Source organism: Phocoena sinus, chromosome X, assembly GCF_008692025.1.
Source record: "Phocoena sinus isolate mPhoSin1 chromosome X, mPhoSin1.pri, whole genome shotgun sequence".
NCBI classification, from domain to species: domain Eukaryota; kingdom Metazoa; phylum Chordata; class Mammalia; order Artiodactyla; family Phocoenidae; genus Phocoena; species Phocoena sinus.
The window spans coordinates 14,935,953-14,954,159 of NC_045784.1; the positions used below are offsets into that span (position 1 = coordinate 14,935,953).

At 43.7% G+C, this 18,207-nt stretch overlaps 1 pseudogene; it reads left to right on the plus strand.

The window, feature by feature from the left end:
• The first annotated feature begins 6,431 nt into the window (after nucleotides 1-6,431).
• Nucleotides 6,432-8,102, plus strand: LOC116747744 (annotated as a pseudogene).
• The last annotated feature ends 10,105 nt before the right edge of the window (nucleotides 8,103-18,207 follow it).

Here is an 18,207-nt window from a genome sequence, read left to right on the forward strand (position 1 = left end):
GCAAGGATCTAACCTCTCACCCCTCAAACCTTCTGAGAGCAAAACCACTAAAGCAAAATCTGAGATGGGCCAAAATAATCCAACTCAACCCCGTCATTTATCCTTCTGGAGAGTGTGTGGAATACAGCTTCAATGTGACTACAAAGCAAATAAAATGATTAAACACCTAAACATTTTGTAAAAACTGAACTCTGATTTCCCATGGATTTGCCTTAAATGCTTAGAATATTTTCCGAATCACAAGATAGCATGGCTCTACTTCCCAAAAGCTAACCATCTAATGTACCAAAAAAAAGAGCCATCTCTGCGTTCCCTATTTATTATGCCCTTCGTATTTACCGATTGTCCCGTATGTCACTGCCTCCGTAGTTAGCCTGTGAGAGCATGATACCCGTGTCTGCGGTTCTTTCACAGCTCTAGTTTAAGCCAATTCATTGCAGGATCCAGGGAGGGACTGGAGGAAGCTGCGTCACAAACAGCCAGCTGGTCTGCAAACAGTGTAGGCGGCTGGCTAGGACGGGGCAATCTTTAAATGTAAACATAGGAGAAGGCCGGGGCTCACTGAGTGTCCTTTTCGCTACACCTGCACAAGCAGACAGCGACTGACATCAGCTGCAGCCGCCTGAATCTGAAGGACGAGCGAGAGAATTTCGCCAACTCAGAAAGAACGGAAAAGCCAAGCCACGACCCACAGAGCCCAAGGTGCGCGCCTGTGAATTACGCTATCAGCTGCGCAGCAGGACTGCAGAAAGCACTATGAACAATATATAAATTACAGGGGTCATTCAATGAGCAGATCAAGTGCAATTAAAATGCAAAAGACTTTTCTTTTTACCTGACTCAGAAAAAAATTTTTGTGACACAAGGGTGGCTCAAATTGTCCAGTAGAGCAGGGCTGGGGGGAGGGAGAGAGGTGTGTGTGTGTGTGAACCTGATTACTGAACTCAAAAAGGCTAATGTGTAATTTGTGTTCTTTTTATGTAGATTAAAGGCACTGACTGCAGCTCGTACCGCTTAGATACTCAGCAGGGAGTCAAAAGCTTGGGTATCAGTCAACCACAGCCAGCAGCTAAAGCATGGGGCCAAATCTGTTACTGTGCCTTAGATGAGACACTTAATCTAATCTAATGGGAGCAAACCGCCCTGGACAAATAAAAGGGCATCACCAGCAGCACGGCAGCTGTAATGTTAAGAAGAAGCACCAAATATTTTTTGTGATAACATAATTAATGACTTCTCCAGTCTCCTGTTTGCTCTTTAAAAATTCTGCCTTCCAGCTCGCAATGGCTTGTCTCACAGCCACCCCACGGAGAGCCCCAGGATGTAAATAACAGGAGGCAGCAGTCTGCCTTCTCACCCTCTTGGGAAGCCATGTGGCCTAGGTATACCGCAATCAGAAAAAATGTATGTTTTTCCCCTGGAGCCACATCTATACCCTCAAGCAGTGTGAAAACATCATTGGGTTTTGATGAATTTGCCTTATTAAAGCAAACAAGAGCGAGGCAGATTGGCCAGGATGCCTGAGGTGGGGCATGAGATGCTACACTTCCAGCAAGCTCCCAGGTGATGCCAATGCTGCTGGTATGATGGCCTCTCCTCCCAAAGTGAGGGATCTAAGACACCAAGGCAGAAGTCCCAACACCCTCTGTGACCTACCCTCAGCAGTCACACAACTGACACTTCTGCCATTTTCTAATGGTCACACCTCCCAACCATGAGTTCACTGTGGGAGAAGACTACACAAGGGTGTGAATACCAAAAGGCAAGACTCATTGTGGGTCATCTTGGAGGCTGGTGACCACACCAAATAAGCCAAGGCGCCCTATTCCTTCTGCAAAACACAAAGACTGAGGTCCGTGGCTCACTGAATGCTCACAGCCACACTCTAATACAGCATACACTTCTGCTCCCAATAGCTGGGTCCTACACTTACTAAGAGTTGATTGTGTTTGATTCCAAACCTGTTTACGGTGATCGTTCCAGTTGTACTTTTTATTAAAATTTAGTGCTTTATACAACATGTGAATTAATGAAATATGAATGCAAAAAGGAGTCGTTTCTATGGGAACAAAGCTGAAAATTTTGGAAAGATGTAATAGTAACGGGTAGCTAAAGATGCTTTTGAATTCTCTGACATAAATCATAGCAATGTTTTCTTAGGTTAGTCTCCCAAGGCTATAGAAATAAAAGAAAGAATAAACAAATGGGACCTAATCAAGCCTATAAGCTTTTGCACAGCAAAGGAAACCATAAACAAAAGGAACAGATAACCTACGTAATTGGAGAAGATATCTGCAAATTATGAGACCTACAAGGGCTTAACTTCCAAAATATATAGACAGCTCATACAGCTCAATAACAAAAACACAGCCCAATCAAAAATTAGGCAGATGGGCTTCCCTGGTGGCGCAGTGGTTGAGGGTCCGCCTACCGATGCAGGGGACGCGGGTTCGTGCCCCGGTCCGGGAAGATCCCACATGCCACGGAGCGGCTGGGCCCGTGAGCCGTGGCCGCTGAGCCTGCGCGTCCGGAGCCTGTGCTCCGCAACGGGAGAGGCCACAACAGTGAGAGGCCCGCATACCGCCAAAAAAAAATAAAATTAAGTAAATTTAAAAAAATATAGGCAGATGACCTAAATAGACATTCTCCAAAGAAGACATAGAGATGGCCAGCAGGCACATGAAAAGATGCTCAATATTGCTAATTATTAGAGAAATACAAATAAAAACTACAATGAGGTATCACTTCACACCAGTCAGAATGGCAATCATTAAAAAGTCCGCAATATTAAATTCTGCAGAGTGTGTGGAGAAAAGGCAACCCTCCTACACTGTTGGTGGGAATGCAAATTGGTGCAGACACTATGGAAAACAGTATGAAGATTCCTTAAAAAACTAAAAATGGAGTTGCCATATAATCTGTTGACAGCAATCCCATTCCTGGGCATATATCTGGAGAAAACCCTAATTCGAAAAGATACATGCACCCCAATGTTCATAGCAGCACTATTTATAATAGCTAAGACATGGAAGCAACCTAAATGCCCATCAACAGATGAATGGATAAAGAAGGTGTGGTACGTATATACAGAATGGAATACTACTCAGCCATAAAAAGATTGAAATAATGCCATTTGCAGCAACATGGATGGACCTAGAGATTATCATACTAAGTCAGACAGAGAAAGACAAATACCATATAATATCTATTATATGTAGAATCTAAAATATGATACAAATGAACTTATCTATGAAACAGAAAAAGACTCACGACAGAAAACAAACTTACGGTTATCCAAGGGGAAAGGGGGTGGGAGAGGGACAAGTTAGGAGTTTGCGATTAGCAGATACAATCAAGGCCCTACTGTACAGCACAGGGAACTATATCAATATCCGGTAATAAACCATAATGGAAAAGAATATGAAAAAGATACACACACACACACACACACACACACACACACACATTATAACTGATCACTTTGCTGTACACCAGAAAACTAACACATTATAAATTAACTATACTTCATTTAAAAATAGACAAAAAATTACTGTTGAATTATGTGTGTGCCAAACAAACTGTAAAAGATTGAAAATCATTAAAAATTGGGAGGATTATGCGCTGAGCTTGTTTCACAAATGTCTTACATTCTTGCTCTACTTTCAAAACTGGAAATCATAGACAGTGCATTTTAGGGACAGTTCATGAGAGAAAGAAAGCCTGTAACTCCTATCAGCAGATCTATATACAAAGAAAATGACTTGGCTGTACAACAAAAGTTTAGTGAATGAATGTATATTTACATCTTTTAAGTTAAATAAAATATCTACAGTTCGTATATACCATTTTTTCAATGATTCCCTGTTTAACTATCTTTTTTTTTTCAGTTAACCAACCAAATTCTGGTTCAGATGGATGGGTACAAAGCATACATTATAAATGGGAAATTGCTCCTGAACTGGCACTTTTGTTTAGAAGTAGGATGAAAGAAGGATAGAGCTAGAGAGAAGGAGGGGCTAGACCATCTGGTTCTAGAAAGTTCTGCGACTGGAAGGCAATTTATCTGCAATCTCACTTACTTGCTACCAGTAAGGTGGAGCCACAGCTGCCCTATTGTACACATGCCTGGGGCTTCATAATGTCTTTTGGTGGCTTCTTTTCCCTCTCAAGGCCGTCCTTGCCATTTATTTTAACCTGATTTCACTTGCATGCAATGCTTAGGAAGAGATATAGCTTTCTGCCTACCAAAAGCTCATGCTCCCCTTTCCGCGGTGTTGTTGTAGGAAGTGGTTACCCTGACAGGGCATACATTCTCTAGCCCCATTTCCACCCATATGTGGCCTTGTAACCAGTTCGCATCAATGAAATATGACTGGAGGTGAGAGGCAGCACTTCTGGGCTGGGACTTTGCAGAAGTAAATGTACCTTATCCATGGTTTTTCTCCTCCTGCTGGCTGTTTGCACAGGACTGAGGCTCTGGGGGGTGGTAGAGGTACAAGGTAGAAGAAATCCTGAGTCCCTGAGTCACTCACTTGCCATGGGAAACTCACGCAGTCACTGGCCAGGACCATCATATGTCAAGACACTTAAATTCGGAGAGTTGTTTGTTACAGCAGCTACTGTTATGTCACTTCAACTAACACAGGGGCTGCTCATCTGGGACTTGCCCTTCTTCATTATTCTGCCCCTCCCCTCCCTCCCACCCTAGCCTCTTACGTCTCATTGGGATTATTTTTTTTCTGGGTATGAGTTGTGGACTCTTAACCTGAGGGGTCTATACAATTATATTGCAAAACGTTGTCTATAGGTGTATTTTTCTGGGAAGAGGGTCTACTGCTTTTGTGGGCTTTTCATATGGGCCTGGGAGCCCCTCAAATTATTACAAAGAACTGCTCTAAGAGATTCACCTTCAATGTCATATTCCTAATTTAATCCATGCCCTTAATTCACCCTATGATTTAGAGATCTGAGTATCTGTGGGCAATTCATGGACGCTGATTAAAGTGAAAACAAAAGTAAAGAGCTCACACTAGGTCGTGAATGCAAATGTACAAGCATATCATGGACATCGTGGAACGAATAGAAGCAAATCGGTGGACTGAAGGAGCTGAACGGAAACCCCCATCTGAGACTTATTAAGTAGCTGTCTTTCTCCTGTTGTATAAGTACAGCTCCAAAGCATATCTTGGTGACTTAAAAGAGCTACCATGTTCCTTTCCAACAGCCTAATTTATGGCATAGGACTAAGGAGATCCTGTTTCTTTATATACTGAGAAGCAGTTCTTCTCTAGCTCAACTCATACTTCCTGAGAGTTTAGGTCCAGCAAAACAGTGTTAATGCCAGGGCAATTAAAAATTTTGCGGGGGCGGGGCCTGTAGGACTCTGCAAAGGACTGGAAATATGAGACAGTGGCTCATGCCTGTCCCAAGCATTGAAATTTACTGGGTGGAACTAAGGGTCTCCAGAGAGTTTATTATTCATATGAAGGTGTCTAGTCTCCTCTTCAGAGGCTGGGAATGACCTGAATTCTAAGCTAGGGTTGACATAGAGCTTCCCCGTTTGCTTAGTGTTTTTTTTTTTTTTTTTTTTTTTTTTTTCCGGTACGCGGGCCTCTCACTGCTGTGGCCTCTCCCGTTGCGGAGCACAGGCTCCGGACGCGCAGGCCCAGCGGCCATGGCTCACCGGCCCAGCCGCTCCACGGCATGTGGAATCTTCCCGGACCGGGGCACGAACCCGTGTCCCCTGCATCGGCAGGCGGACCCTCAACCACTGCGCCACCAGGGAAGCCCTGCTTAGTGTCTTTAAATAGAGCGGACGTGAGTGTATCATGTTCATCTTGAAGGAGTGTGGAGGACTATGGAGCCGCCACACAAAGTCCCTTTTCCCCAAGAAGCAAGCACGCAGGTAGGAGGTAGGAATATTCATCCAAGGTAAGCGAGTGTTAAACTTGCAGGATTCCCCCCCACCAACCCCATGTTTTTAACTAGGGTCTACTGATATCTTCTCTTGTTGCCCAGTTTGTAGACAAGGTTTCATATCCTCAGTTCTTTGAACATTCTGGACCTTATTTTGAATCACCTGGGAGTCTGGTCTAAAATGTAGATTCCTAGGTCCTACTCCAGACCTCCTGAATCAGCATCTCAGGAGTACAGCCCAGGAACTGCCTTTTAAACACATGCCCCAGGTGATTCTAAGACTCACTGGTTTGCCCAGCACCGGTCCAAAGTTTCTAAGGAGTGGCAGCTCTGGAATGTCTTAGGCTGTGGCATGGCACTGTGTTCTACAGGGTCGGAGGTGGGCTAGGAGACACGTCTGGCTGCACTGGCTAGCAGTCATCTAGCTGCTCCATGGTACCTGCGTGTTTGTTCAAAGTGGCTTTGGAGGCTGCAGGTCTGTGACAAGCTGCAGACACAGGTCTCTGTTCCGCAGGATGGGGTTTGTTAAGGTTGTAAAGAATAAGACCTACTTCAAGAGATACCAAGTGAAATTCAGAAGAAGACAAGAGGGTAAAACTGATTACTATGCTGGGAAATGCTTGGTAATCCAGGATAAAAAGAAGTACAGTACATGCAAATACAGGATGAGTTCATGTAACCAACAGAGATATCATTTGTCATATTGCTTATGCCCGTAGAGAAGGGGATATGACAGTCTGGGCAGCTAATGCTCATGAACTCCCAAAGTACGGCGTGAAGGTTGGCCTGACAAATTATGCTGTAGCACACTGTACTGGTCCACTGATGGCCCAAAGGCTTCTCAGTCGGTTTGGCATGGACAAGATCTATGAAGGCCTTGTGGAGGTACCCAGTGATGAATACAATGTGGAAAACACTGATGGTCAACCTGGTGCCTTCACCTGCCATCTCGATGCAGGGCTTGCTAGATTTACTACTAGAAATAAAGTAGGGCCTGAAGGACGCTGTGGACGGAGGCTTGTCTATCCCTCACAGTACCAAACGGTTCCCTGGTTATGATTCAGAAAACAAGGCATTCAACACAGAAGTACACTGGAAGCACATCATGGGTCAAAACGTTGCAGATGGGAACCCTCTTGCACTGTCGGTGGGAACGTAAATTGATACAGCCACTATGGAGAACAGTATGGAGGCTCCTTAAAAAACTAAAAATAGAACTACCATATGACCCAGCAACCCCACTACGGGGCATATAACCTGAGAAAACCATAATTCAAAAAGAGTCATGTACCAAAATGTTCACTGCAGCTCTATTTACAATAGCCAGGACATGGAAGCAACCTAAGTGTCCATCGACAGATGAATGGATAAAGAAGATGTGGCACATATATACAATGGAATACTACTCAGCCGTAAAAAGAAGTGAAATTGAGTTATCTGTAATGAGGTGGATGGACCTAGAGTCTGTCATACAGAGTGAAGTAAGTCAGAAAGAGAAAAGCAAATACTGTATGCTAACACATATATACGAATCTAAAAAAAAAAAAAGTCATGAAGAACCTAGGGGCAGGACGGGAAGAAAGACACAGACCTACTAGAGAATGGACTTGAGGACACGGGGAGGGGGAAGGGTAAGCTGTGACAAAGTGAGAGAGTGGCATGGACATATATACACTACCAAACGTAAAATAGATAGCTAGTGGGAAGCAGCCGCATGGCACAGGGAGATCAGCTCGGTGCTTTGTGACCACCTAGAGGGGTGGGATAGGGAGGGTGGGAGGGAGGGAGACGCAAGAAGGAAGGGATCTGGGGATATATGTATACGTATAGCTGATTCACTTTGTTATAAGCAGAAACTAACACACCATTGTAAAGCAATTATACTCCAATAAAGATGTAAAAAAAAGTTGCAGATGATATGCATTACCTAATTGAAGAAGATGAAATGCTTATAAGAAACAATTTTCTGAATACATAAAGAACAAAACTCCAGACGTGATGGGGAGATGTATAAGAAAGCTCACGCTGCTATATGAGAGAATCCAGTCTATGACAAGAAGCCTAAGAAAGAAGTTAAAAAGAAGAAGAGGAACCATCCCCAAAGGTCTCTTGCCCAGAACAAAGATCAGGTAGCTCAGAAGAGGGCAAGCTTCCTCGGAGCGCAGGAATGGGCTGCTGAGAGCTAGTAAACCAAACCACCCTTTTCTATGAAGATTTTTCAGATAAAGACAGTAATAAACGTATTGACCAAGCAGCTCCCCCAAAAGTGTGGCTTTGGAGGAAGTTAATTATGGGGATACTAAAGCCTACCCCCCAGCCATGCCATGTAATGGTATTACCCTACTTCCCACCCCCCTACAAGCTGGAAAAGATGCTGAAGCCCAAGAGACAATGTGATTTGTACTTTGAATGAGACACAAAGATAACTTTTTAAAAATTCAGCCTCCTGACACGTGCACCTCAATACCCCATATGAAAACTCAATGCATTTCCATTAAACCTCAGTGTTTAGCACGCCCCCTTTCCTCTCTCAGCTCAGGACTGCAGCACCTCCCGAGGGTGAGCCTGGATGCCCTCCCTGTGGTTCTAAGCACCTAAAAGACCCTTCTGGCACCTCCACACATCGTCCTGCTCCCTCTACATACCCCAGGCTGCTTGCTGCAAACGTCTGTAACTATCTACGAGAACACACGTAGCTGGTCCTCAGGGCAAGACGGAAGTGCTGGAGAGTTAGTCTCCCTGAGAGCAGCCCTCAAACAATGACAGATGGGGAGTTGGCGGAGAAATACCCTAGCTTCCTCATCCCACTGGTGGGATAACTCTGGAACGTGTTCAACACTCTCCCCAAGAGGTCGCTGCTGGGGTTGATCTCCAAGAGCCCATGATGGGCACTTGCTTCTTCTCACATGCACCTGTGGCTCCCTTCCCTTCTCTTCTCACTCCTCCACTTTCCAAACAGTGTTTCCTGGGACCTCCTTCCAAATAACCAACTTGCATGTGAGTTTTTGTCTGAGGGCACCCCTCGGGATGTAAAAGACACAAAGGTGATCTAACAGCTCTGAATGGACCCTGGCACTGTAAGAGACAAGCGTGGAGGCCAGCAAACCCCTGTATCTGTAGCATCTTGGCGTGATTGTCTAAATCATCCGACTGATTTCTGCTCCCTTTTTGCTGACCTCTGTGCAAAACCTGTGGATGATGAGCAACCTTGATAGCCTGTTTCCATTGCTCCTCCTAAATAATGAGCCTTTCGCTACCTAGAGTGACAGGAGCAGAGCCACAGCAGTCCCGGTGTGCCCTGTTGCAGACTGAACCTTCTGTGCTCTACGTCAGCAGGTCAAGATCCCAGCACAATCTGGGGTCTCGCGAGGTTGCTGATCCACACCGTGGGGAATCCTTGGGGGACGGGACATCCCACATTTGTGCATTCCTTTAACAGATGTATATGGAGCACTAACTGCTAGTCAGGGTCTGGGGAATATGGAAGGAATGTGCATAAGTTAAGTCTGGTCAGGCTGTTGCTAGATAGAACTCTGCCAGCCCCTGCCCCGAGGGGCCCGGCCACACGGAAGATCCCATCTCGTCCAGCCTAGATGAAGCCAGAGCCCGCTGAATGCTCTCCCGGCATTTAGTTCAGGCCTCTCTGCTTCACCCTCCATGCTGGGAGCAGCGTTATCCTTCTGAAATACGAGACTGCCTGTCACTCCCCTGCTCAACGATCGTCAGTAGCTCCACTATGCCTATGAAATAAAGGACCAACTTCGGATTATATATGCAGCCAAGGGCTCTCAAGGCTGGTTCCAAACCAGCCTTCCACCCTCCTTTTCCACCACGTCCTCCCCTTCCCAGCAGGTAGCTTGTACTCCCCCAAACACCCTGTGTTCTTTCAGACTGCTGTCCTCTTTTGCATATGCTGCTCCTTAGGCCTGAACTTCACTTATCCCTTTAGCCAACCCCCGTCATTGTCGAGCACCCACTTAGAATGGCACCTCTTCCACGAAGACTTGCTCGCCCCTCCGTCTACCTCCAACAGCACCAAGAGCCGCGTCTCCTGCGTACCTTGCTATTGGCACACGCGCAGCAAATTCAATACTGAGCCCGCTATGCTGTCATTGTTTCTGAGTCTGGCTTCTCCCAGAAGACTGAGTGCATAGGCAGCAGGGATGTCGCCATTTTGTTCATCTTTGTACCCTACTTGTGGGCTTAAGAGAATGCCTGGCACGCTGTACATCTGTAAGAAATGCTTGTGAACGCCCGCCCGGGCCTCAGAAAGCCCAAAGGAGATTTAACCCTTTCTCTCCAGTAATTGATACCATTCCTGGTGTAAGATCTGCTCCACACACCTGGATGGGAATGTTCGCTTGTGCTGTGCTCTCAACTGCTTCTGTTTTGGGCCCCCCGCAGTCCTCTCCCTTGATGTATAGCTGAGCTCTGGAGGTTGCCCTAGGATCTGAGGTCACCAGGGTGCTCTGAGGTGGCAGACGCCAAAGCTGAGCAGGTGGACTTTTATTGCCCCAAGGGTGCATTGTGCGGCTCCCTGGCATGGGCAGGCAGAAAGCTGATGACATCACAGTCCCTTACAGACATCCACAGAGAGCCCTCAACTCTGAGGGGTGACAAGGAGAATCAAGAGGGGAAGGAATCAGATTGAGGTGCATTATGCCTGGAGGACTCGAACCATCATTCCCAGGTGGAGGGAAATGTCTCAGAAGGGACAAGCCAAGGAGGTATCTGTTGGTATTCAGGGAAGAGAGGTGTGTATGCAGTAACCTCACAGGTACTCAAGTGAGGCCGGCACCCACTTACTTCTCCCAGAGGGCTGGTGGCCGTGCCGGCCTGGACGACCTTTGATCATCCTCAAACTAGAAAAGAATTAAGCAAACCTCTTCGCTCGGCTTAGAGTCCACTTCTTTAAGGTACAGACCAGAATGTTTCATTCTTGAGAGATCTGGACTTTGTAAGTGCTTACTACAAACTGGACCAGGCAAGATGTTATGTACTTTCTGTGCATCAACTCAGTGAACTCCCATAATGAACCCTGGTTGGTAAGTTTCATAATTATCCCCCATTTTACAGATGAGAAATCAGGGGCTCAGTGAAGTTAAGTAACTTGGCCATACTCACCCCGTCAGTAAGGAGCAGAACTGCGATTCTTACCAGTTCTATCAGACCCCATGATCTGTGTTTGGCACTTCTACATGATGACACCCCGAGTACCATGCTTCCCCTGATGTCCAGAGATAGGGACCCTGGCCCCTGGCACTTGGCCACTAACTAGCTGTGCGGCCCTGGAACAGGCACCCAATTTTCTGGATCTCAGTAATTGTGTATGAGTTGGACCAGCCGATCTGTAGACCTCCTTCAGATTTAGCATTCTATGAGTCTATGGTGGAATCATATTTTCTTTCATGCATGGTTATCAAAGGTGGGTATCTGGGGCCTAAGATCGACTGGTAGAATATGAAATTGATTAAGTGCCAATTAAGTAGTTGGCATATTTCTGAATCGTGGTATAAGAAGGGCTTTCATTGTCATTTTTAGGCAGTTGCATTGATAAGCTTGTTCTTTTTTACTCTTAAAAATTATGCTTTATTACAGTGCTCTGATATATAAAACATTGTGGGTTTTGGCACCCAGAAAATCAAACAGATCAATGGATCAGAATAAAGTATCCAGAACATGTATGTGAGCACTTGATTTATGATAAATGATTCACAACAGAGCAGTGGGAAAAGTATAGTCTTTGCAAAGAATGGTGCTGGATAAATGGGATAGCCATATGTAAACCATAATGTGTCTTCGCCCCTTACACACCACGTACAAAGGCCAATGCCAACTGGATCAACTGGGTTACAGATCTAAAACTGAAAAATAAAGCCAGAACTTGATAAAAGTTGAAGGGCCAGATTTTTAGTCCCTTTAACACACTCTGGTTCTCAAGCGTTAAGCCCCTTGGGTGGGTCTGCCCATCTCAGGCTGTCAACTTCCTGAAGACAGTAACTCTCTTTCAAATGCTGTTTGTGATAGCTAGTGGGAACCTGCCGTATAGCACAGGGAGCTCAGCTCGGTGCTTTGTGGTGACCTAGATGGGTGGGATGGTGGGGGGTCGGGTGGGAGGGAGGTCCAAGAGGAAGGGGATATATGTATACGTATAGCTGATTCACTTTGTTGTACAGCAGAAACTAACACACCATTGTAAAGCAACTATACCCCAATAAAAATAAACTAAAAAAATAAAATAAAATAAAATGTTCTTTGTAAGCACTGGTGAATATCACAAATGGGTGAGTGATGAACACCTCTGGGGATGACGATCATGGTGGTTTAATTTAATAACTGTGTTTTCAGGTTTATTTGCGGCTTTAACAATCACTAGAAAGTGTTGCAATTACTACTACTGTATAACAAATTATCCCAAGCCTTAGTGACATAAAGCAATACTTACTATGCCCATGGATGGATTCTCGAGTCAGTAATTCAAACAGGGCACAGTGGATGGCTTGCCTCTGCTCCATGTTGTTTGGGACCTAAGTTAGGAAGATTCAGTTGCTACAGGAGAATGAATGGCTGGGGGCGAGAATCACCTGGAGGATCTTCACTCACATCTGGCAGTTGATCCTGGCTGTTGGCTGGGACATCTGTTTATCAGAACATATACATATGGCCTCTTTGTGTAACTGCTTGGGGTTCCTCACACCATGGTGGTCTCATGATGGCGGGACTTCTTTCATGGCAGTTCAAGGCTCTAAGAGTGAATGCTTCAGAAGGCAAGGCAGGGGACTTCCCTGGTGGCGCAGTGGTTAAGAATCTGCCTGCCAACGCAAGGGACACGGGTTTGAGCCCTGGTCCGGGGAGATCCCACATGCCGCCGAGCACCTCAGCCCGTGCACCACAACTACTGAGTCTGCGTGCCACAACTACTGAAGCCCACGTGCCTAGAGCCTGTGCTTCACAACAAGAGAAGCCACTGCAATGAGAAGCCCACGTACCGCAACGAAGAGGAGCCCCCGCTCACCACAACTAGAGAAAGCCCGCGCGCAGCAACGAAGACACAACGCAGCCAAAAATAAATTAATTTTAAAAAAAGCAAGGCGTAAGCTGTTATCACCTTTTATAACTTAACCCTATATGTTACTTCCACTTCATTTTATTGGTTATAAGTGAGTCATTAAGACCAGATAAGATTCAAGGGGAAGGGATATGGTCCCCCGCCTATAGAGGGGAGGAGTGTCAAAACTGGCACTGCATTTTCACTCTTTATAGGGCAGGAACTGTGTCTTAGTTATCTCTGAATCCCTACCATCTAGCTTGGGTCATGGCACAGAGTAGACACCCAATGAGTGACTGGTAGATAAAGCAATGAATAAGTGAATGAAGGAAGGAACCATTATCCCATTGGAGAGGGTATCTCTGAGGAGTATAGACATTTAGTCTTTTTCACTTATTTTTGTGTTTGCATTGCATTTGGTTTTTTATTTCAACAATAAAATAAATCACGGTATGTAGAAGACCTGCAGAGCAGAAAATAAGGTCAATGGTATTATGACACTTTTGCTCTTAAGGAGCATTCTATGGTCATTAATTCTTCCTCAACCCCACATAGTCTCCTATTTGGGGATTTGTTCCATGGTTTCCAACAGGACATTTTACTTTTTTTTTTGAATTTTATTTATATTTTTAGCAGGTTCCTATTACTTATCCATTTTATACACATTAGTTTATATATGTCAAACCCAATCTCCCAATTCATCACACCACCACTCCCCTCACCACCACTTACTCCCCTTGGTGTCCAAACGTTTGTTCTCTGCATCTGTGTCTCAATTTCTGCCCTGCAAACTGGTTCATCTGTACCATTTTTCTAGGTTCCATATATATGCGTTAATATACGATAATTTGTCTTTTTCTTTCTGACTTACTTCACTCTGTATGACAGTCTCTAGATCCATCCACGTCTCTACAAATGACCCAATTTCGTTCCTTTTTATGGCTGAGTAATATTCCATTGTATATATGTACCACATCATCCTTATCCACTCATCTGTCGATGGGCATTTAGGCTGCTTCCAAGTCCGGGCTATTGTAAATAGTGCTGCAATGAACACTGGGGTGCATGTGCCTTTTTGAATTATGGTTTTCTCTGGGTATATGCCCAGTAGTGGGATTGCTGGGTCATATGGTAATTCTATTTTTAGTTTTTTAAGGAGCCTCCATACTGTTCTCCATAGTGACTGTATCAATTTACATTCCCACCGACAGTGCAAGAGGGTTCCCTTTTCTCCACACCCTCTCCAGCATTTGTTGTTTGTAGATTTTCTGATGAAGCCCACTCTAACTAGTGTGAGGTGATACCTCATTGTAGTTTTGATTTGCATTTCTCTAATAATTAGTGATGTTGAGCAGCTTTTCATGGGCTTCCTGGCCATCTGTATGTCTTCTTGGGAGAAATGTCTATTTAGGTCTTCTGCCCATTTTTGGATTGGGCTGTTTGTTTTTTTAATATTGAGCTGTTTATATATTTTGGAGATTAATTGTCCATTGATTCGTTTGCAAATATTTTCTCCCATTCTGAGGGTTGTCTTTTCGTCTTGTTTGTAGTTTCCTTTGCTGTGCAAAAACTTTTAAGTTTCATTAGGTCCTATTTGTTTATTTTTGTTTTTATTTCCATTACTCTAGGAGGTGGATCAAAAAAGATCTTGCTGTGATTTATGTCAAAGAGTGTTCTTCCTATGTTTTCCTCTAAGAGTTTTATAGTGTCCGGTCTTACATTTAGGTCTTTAATCCATCTGGAGTTTACTTTTGTGGATGGTGTTAGGGAGTGTTCTAATTTCATTCTTTTACATGTAGCTGTCCAGTTTTCCCAGCACCACTTATTGAAGAGGCTGTCTTTTCTCCATTGTATATACTTGCCTCCTTTGTCATAGATTAGTTGACCATAGGTGTGTGGGTTTATCTCTGGGCTTTCTATCCTGTTCCATTGATCTATGTTTCTGTTTTTGTGCCGGTACCATATTGTCTTGATTACTGCAGCTTTGTAGTATAGTCTGAAGGCAGGGAGTCTGATTACTCCAGCTCCATTTTTTTCCCTCAAGATTGCTTTGGCTATTCGGGGTCTGTTGTGTCTCCATACAAATTTTAAGATTCTTTGTTCTAGTTCTATAAAAAATGCCATTGGAAATTTGATATAGAGATTCCTTTGAATCTGAAGATTGCTTTGAGTAGTATAGTTATTTTCACAATACTGATTTTTCTAATCCAAGAACATGGTATATCTCTCCATCTGTTTGCATCATCTTTAATTTCTTTCATCAGTGTCTTACAGTTTTCTGCATACAGGTCTTTTGTCTCCCTGGGTAGGTTTACTCCTAGGTATTTTATTCTTTTCGTTGCAATGGTACATGGGAGTGTTTCTTTACTTTCTCTTTCAGATTTTTCATCATTAGTGTGTAGGAATGCAAGAGATTTCTGTGCATTAATCCTGTATCCTGCAACTTTACCAAATTCATTGATTAGCTCTAGTAGTTTTCTGGTTGCATCTTTAGGATTCTCTATGTAGAGTATCATGTCATCTGCAGACAGTGACAGTTTTACTTCTTCTTTTCCAATCTGTACTCCTTTTTCTTCTCTGATTGCTGTGGCTAGGACCTCCAAAACTATGTTGAATAACAGTGGCGAGAGTGGACATCCTTGTCTTGTTCCTGATCTTAGAGGAAATGCTTTTAGTTTTTCACCATTGAGAATGATGTTTGCTGTGGGCTTCTCATATACGGCCTTTATTATGCTGAGCTAGGTTCCCTTTATGCCCACTTTCTGGAGAGTTTTTATCATAAATGGGTGTTGAATTTTATCAAAAGGTTTTTTTGCATCTATTGAGATGATCATATGGCTTTTATTCTTCAATTTGTTAATATGGTGTATCGATTGATCTGCATATATTGAAGAATCCTTGCATCCCTGGGATAAATCCCACTTGATCGCGGTGTATGATCCTTTTAACGTGTTGTTGGATTCTGTTTGCTAGTATTTTGTTGGGGATCTTTGCAACTATATTCATCAGTGATATTGGTCTGTAGTTTCCTTTATTTGTAGTATCTCTGTCTGTTTTTGGTATCAGGTGATGGTGGCCTCCTAGAATGAGTTTGGGAGTGTTCCTTCCTCTGCAATTTTTTAGAAGAGTTTGAGAAGGATGGGTGTTTGCTCTTCTCTAAATGTTTGATAGAATTCACCTGTGAAGGCCTCTGGTCCTGGACTTTTGTTTGTTGGAAGATTTTTAATCACAGTTTCAATTTCATTACTTGTGATTGGTCTGTTCATATTTTCTATTTCTTCCTGGTTCAGTCTTGGAAGGTTATACCTTTCTAAGAATTTGTCCATGTCTTCCAGGTTGTCCATTTTATTGGCATAGAGTTGCTTGTAGTAGTCTCTTAGGATGCTTTGTATTTCTGCGGTGTCTGTTGTAACTTTTCCTTTTTCATTTCTAATTTTATTGATTTGAGTCCTCTCCCCCTTTTTCTTGATGAGTCTGGCTAACGGTTTATCAATTTTGTTTATCTTCTCAAAGAACCAGCTTCTAGTTTTATTGCTCTCTGCTATTGTTTTCTTTGTTTCTATTTCATTTATCTCTGCTCTGATCTTTACGATTTCCTTCTTTCTACTAACTTTGCGGTACGCGGGCCTCTCACCGCTGTGGCCTCTCCCGCCGCGGAGCACAGGCTCCGGACGCACAGGCCCAGCGGCCACGGCCCAAGGGCCCAGCCGCTCCGCGGCACGTGGGATCCTCCCGGACCAGGGCACGAACCCGCGCCCCCCGCATCGGCAGGCGGACTCCCAACCACTGCGCCACCAGGGAAGCCCTTCTAGCTCTTTTAGGTGTTAAGTTAGATTATTTGAGATGTTTGTTATTTCTTGAGGTAGGTTGTATAGCTATAAACTTCCCTCTTAAAACTGCTTTTGTTGAATCCCATAGCTTTGGATCATTGTGTTTTCATTGTCTTTTGTCTCTAGCAATTTTTTGATTTCCTCTTTGATTTCTTCAGTGACCTCTTGGTTATTTAGTAACGCAGTGTTTAGCGTCCATGTGTTTGTATTTTTTACAGATTTTTTCCTGTAATTGATATCTAGTCTCATAGCTTGGTGCTTGGAAAAGATACTTGATAGGATTTCAATTTTCGTAAATTTACCAAGCCTTGATTTGTGACCCCAGATATGATCTATCTGGAGAATGTTCCATGAGCACTTGAGAAGAAAGTGAATTCTGTTGTGTGTGGATGGAATATCTTATAAATATCAATTAAGTCCATCTTGCTTAATGTATCATTTAAAGCTTGTGTTTCCTTATTTATTTTCATTTTGGATGATCTGTCCATTGGTGACAGTGGGGTGTTTAAGGCCCCTACTATGATTGTGTTACTGTGGATTTCCCCTTTTATGGCTGTTAGCATTTGCCTTGTGTATTGAGGTGCTCCTATGTTGGGCGCATAAATATTTACAATTGTTATATCTTCTTCTTGGATTGATCCCTTGATCATTATGTAGTGTCCTTCTTTGTCTCTTGTAATAGTCATTTTAAAGTCTATTTTATCTGATATGAGTACTGCTACTCCTGCTTTCTCTTGATTTCCATTTGCATGGAATATCTTTTCCCAACCCCTCACTTTCAGTATGTATGTGTCCCTAGGTCTGAAGTGGGTCTCTTGTAGACAGCATATATATGGGTCTTGTTTTTGTATCCATTCAGCAAGCCTGTGTCTTTTGGTTGGAGCATTTAATCCATTCACGTTTAAGGTAATTATGGTATGTATGTTCCTATGACCGTTTTCTTAATTGTTTTGGGTTTGTTTTTGTAGGCCCTTTTCTTCTCTTGTATTTCCCACTTAGAGAAGTTCCTTTAGCATGTGTTGTAGAGCTGGTTTGGTGGTGCTGAGTTCTCTTAGCTTTTGCTTGTCTGTAAAGCTTTTGACTTCTCCATCGAATCTCAATGAGATCCTTGAGAGTAATCTTGGTTGTAGATTCTTCCCTTTCATCACTTTAAATATATCATGCCACTCCCTTCTGGCTTGTAGAGTTTCTGCTAGTAATCAGCTGTTAACCTTATGGGAGTTCCCTTGTATGCTATTTGTCATTTTTCCCTTGCTGCTTTCAATAATTTTTCTTTGTCTTTAATTTCTGCCAGTTTAATTTCTATGCGTCTCGGTGTGTTTCTCCTTGGGTTTATCCTGTATGGGACTCTCTGCACTTCCTGGACTTGGGTGGCTATTTCCTTTCCCGTGTTAGGGAAGTTTTCGACTATAA